Raw genomic sequence first — 4,244 nt, 5'->3', positions numbered from 1 at the left:
TTTAAAAATCAGAGATAGTGAATGTCTCCAGAGAAAACATTTTTACGAATGATTTGATAGTGTCTATAAGTATATGCACGAGTCCAGTTCAATCCAGACAAATCCCTGGATATAGGGAAGGGTTCTCTAGAAAATCCCAGTGTGAGGTATGACCTCTAGTCACTTCCTTCTGGTCACTATTGTGAAATGGAAATTTATATTTTTAGGGATATGGACCATGAACATAATAACAACAGTAACTGCATATGATGGTTTAAGTGAGAAATGTCTCCTTTAAGATTAGATATTAGAATATATTATTCTCTTAATGTCTGATGTTTGGGTAGGTAGAGCAGCATATGTAGATGGTGGAAGAAGTATCTTATAGGATGCAGGCTTTGAAAATTTGCACATCACTTGACTTTCACCTTATTTCCCATTTTAGTTCTTATAAGAGATGAGAATTCTCAGCTTCCTACTAGTTTTACTATTCCTGAAACTTGCTGCCATAAAACCCATCATGAAAGAGCCTTTTCTATCTTAAAACATGAGAATGTAAACTATAGTTTTGTGAGAAGTCCTGGTCATGGAAATTCATCATCCCAACTGTAAGTGAATACAATAAACTTTGTAAGTTTATCAAAAACACAGAAAATATGAATGGGGAAGTTAGTGGTAGAGGGATAAAAGGAATGAAGGAACTAGAAGAGATGAAATGCAGAATGGATTTTTATTTTTTAACCTAAACAATCATCAGCTTAGAATGAGGAAACTAGGTAACTTTATTCTGTAGAAGTTTGGGTTCTGATTGGATTCAAGGCCCACTATACAGATGAGGACCTATGTGGTTCATAGGGCAAATTTGATCAGTTCCCACAGCTCAGGAGTTCATTTGCCATAGATGAGAACCTACTATGATTCCTTTTAGCTGGGTGGATACAGTATCAATCAAGCCACACATGTAAACATATCATATATATTTGGGTAATATTCAGTTGTAATAATAATTCTTTCATTCGAAGCAAAATAGACAGAAAATGTTATATATTTTGAAAGAAGAGGCATGAATAAGTGTATACATGATTTTTGAAAGATAAATTAGAAGTAAAAAATACCATGAACTATGTGTGTTCATTTACTTATAACTTACATGTAGTATAAGTATTTATGTAGCTACTTAATAGTGTGAATTCTTTCGACATGTTCTGACATGCTGAGTTCATCTAACCCTCCTCCTCCTTTCTGTATGTTTATCTGTCCCTAATTAGAACCTGACTGAGTATTCTATATCTTCATTAGTTCATTTGTAACTTCCTTTTGCCACATCTACTGCTTTCTGACTCCAAAGCCTATGATGGTTCCTATTTACTGGATTCTGAATTTTCTTCATGTTATGCACTCAGATCAGCAGAATTTGACATACGGGACACTGATGAGAAAGAACACACAACATTTCTGATTTATTGTCTAGATTAACTCACTCAGTACCGTTTTTTAAATTTTATTCATGTACTTGGCAAAGTCCTTACTGCATCTTTTGACAGATGAATACTGTTCCATACAGTATAGGGACCATACATCTCTCATCAGTTAGGGCTGTTATGTTACTTCTATTTCCTAGTTAATGTGACTACACCAATAATGAGTAAGACTGAAAAATATTTACAGGAGAATGTTTAGTGTTTGGGTAAATAACAATGGTTAGTAAGATTCAACACATGTAAAAGAAAAAAATCCTTATAATGAGCTTGAGCAGGAGCTAGATGTTTTAGCTTCTTTCCTTATATGATGTAGTAAAATGTTCTGACAAAAGTGGCTTTAATATTTCTGAGAGTGCAAATGTTTATTTGGCACCCAACTTGAGGTTGCTCTCTTCATGACAGAGACCTTGAGAAAATTTATTAAACCAAACATAGAGTCAAAAGTAGATAAGAATTAATTAATACATTTTTAATTTGCTACCTCCATTATGTGTAGTCCAGGATGTCTGGACCAGGACATGATGCTTAGTATAATTCATATGGGGTTATCAAATCAAGTAACATAATCAAGTTATTTCTGCACAGACAATATTTGACATTATTCTTAAATTAGACTTCGTATCTTGTTAATTTTTCTTCATGTATCATATATATGCTCAGTACCTTGGTTCCTTAATGATAATTAATTAATTAAAACAAACTATCACATTAGCTATTATAAAAAATCTTATAAATGAATATTTACCTTTTAGATAACTTTCAGAACAACTCAGAATGGTAAGTATGATGCTTCTATTTTATAAAACAGTAGATGAGGATAACAAATTTTTATGGCTTTGAAAAAATAATCAAAGAATTAGAAATTCACTGATATGAGACCAATCACTATATACGTGAAAAAATTTCCTTTCAGCAGTTCGAATATTTACAGCAGTCTTTTTTTTTAAACTTAAGTATTAAAAGATGTATTATGCAAAATATTTGTCATAGTACCCACAATGAATGGAAATAATAATGGATAAAATGATTGAACTATAAAAAATACAATATTCTTTCATAAAAAATATTCTTGCAAATATTATAAGGTAAGAAAAACATGTTATTTGACTTCTGATATGTTTCTATTAATAAAGAAAAAAATCTTGATTTATATTTCTCATTGGGTTATAGTATTTGGAGACATTATATTACAAATATATATATATATATATATATATATATATATATATATATATATATATATATATATATATATTATTCCATATATTTTTTATTTACATTTCAAATGATTTCCTCTTTTCTGTTACCCTACTCCCTTAAAGTCACATAAGCCCCCTTCCCTCCCCCTGTTCTACCACCTACCCCTTCCCACTTCCCTGCTCTGGTTTTGCCTTATACTGCTACACTGAGTCTTTCCAGAACTAGGGGACACTCCTCCATTTTTTTGTACCTCATTTGATGTGTGGATTTTGATTTTGATATTCCAGTTTTCCAGGCTAATATCTACTTATTAGTGAGTGCATACCATGATTGATCTTTTGTGGCTGGGTTACCTCCCTTAGTATGATGTTCTTCAGCTCCATCCATTCGCCTAAGAATTTCATGAATTCATTGTTTCTAATGGCTGAATAGTGAATAGTACTACTGTGGATATATATATATATATATATCCATTTTTTACATCCATTTTTCTGTTGCGGGAAACCTGGATTCTTTCCAGCTTCTGGCAATTATAAATAGGGTGACTATGAACATAGTGGAACATATATCCTTATTACATGCTGGGGAATTCCCCGAGTATATGCCCAGGAGTTGCACAGCAGGATCTTTTGGGAGAGACATGCCCAGTTTTCTGATTAAATGCCAGACTGATTTCCAGAGTGGTTGTGCCAATTTGCAACACCCCACCAGTGGAGGAGTGATCCTCTTTCTCCACATCCTGGCCAACACCTGCTGTCTCCTCAGTTTTTAATCTCAGTCATTCTGACTTGTGTAAGGTGAAATCTCAGGGTTGTTTTCATTTGCATTTCCCTGATGACTAGTTAAGTTGAGCATTTTTAAAGATGTTTCTCCACCATCCAAAGTTCTTCAGGTGCGAATTCTGTGTTTAGCTCTGTACCCCGTTTATTAATAGTGTTATTTGGTTTTCTGGGATCTAACTTCTTGAGTTCTTTGTATATATTGGATATTAGCCCACTATCCAATATAGGTTTGGTGAAGATCTTCTACTAATTTGTTGGTTGTCCTTTTGATGCTTTCCTTTGCTTTACAAAACTTTGTAATTTTATGAGGTCCCATTTGTCAATTCTTGATCTTAGAGCATACTCTATTGGTGTTCTCCTCAGAAACTTTCCCCCAATACCAATATCCTCAAGTGTCTTCTCCAGTTTCTTTTCTATTAGCTTCAGAGTGTCTGGCTTTATGTGGAGGTCCTTGGTCCATTTGGAGTTGAGCTTAGTACAAGGAGATAAGGATGGATCAATTCACATTCTTCTGCATGCTGACCGCCAGTTGAACCAGCACCATTTGTTGAAAAGGCTATCTTTTTTTCCATTGGATGTTTTCAGCCCTTTAGTCGAGAATCAAGTGGCCATAGGTGTGTGGGTTCATTTCTGGATCTTCAATCCTATTCCATTGATCTGCCTGCCTGTCACTGTAGCAAAACCATACAGTTTTTAACACTATTACTCCGTAGTAATTTATGAGGTCAGGGATACTGATTTCCCCAGAATTTCTTTTGTTGTTGAGCATAGTTTTAGCTATTATGTTTTTTTTGTTATTCAA

The sequence above is a fragment of the Apodemus sylvaticus genome, assembly GCF_947179515.1.
Source record: "Apodemus sylvaticus chromosome Y unlocalized genomic scaffold, mApoSyl1.1 SUPER_Y_unloc_1, whole genome shotgun sequence".
Classification (NCBI taxonomy): domain Eukaryota; kingdom Metazoa; phylum Chordata; class Mammalia; order Rodentia; family Muridae; genus Apodemus; species Apodemus sylvaticus.
Note: the sequence above shows the minus strand (reverse complement) of the source record.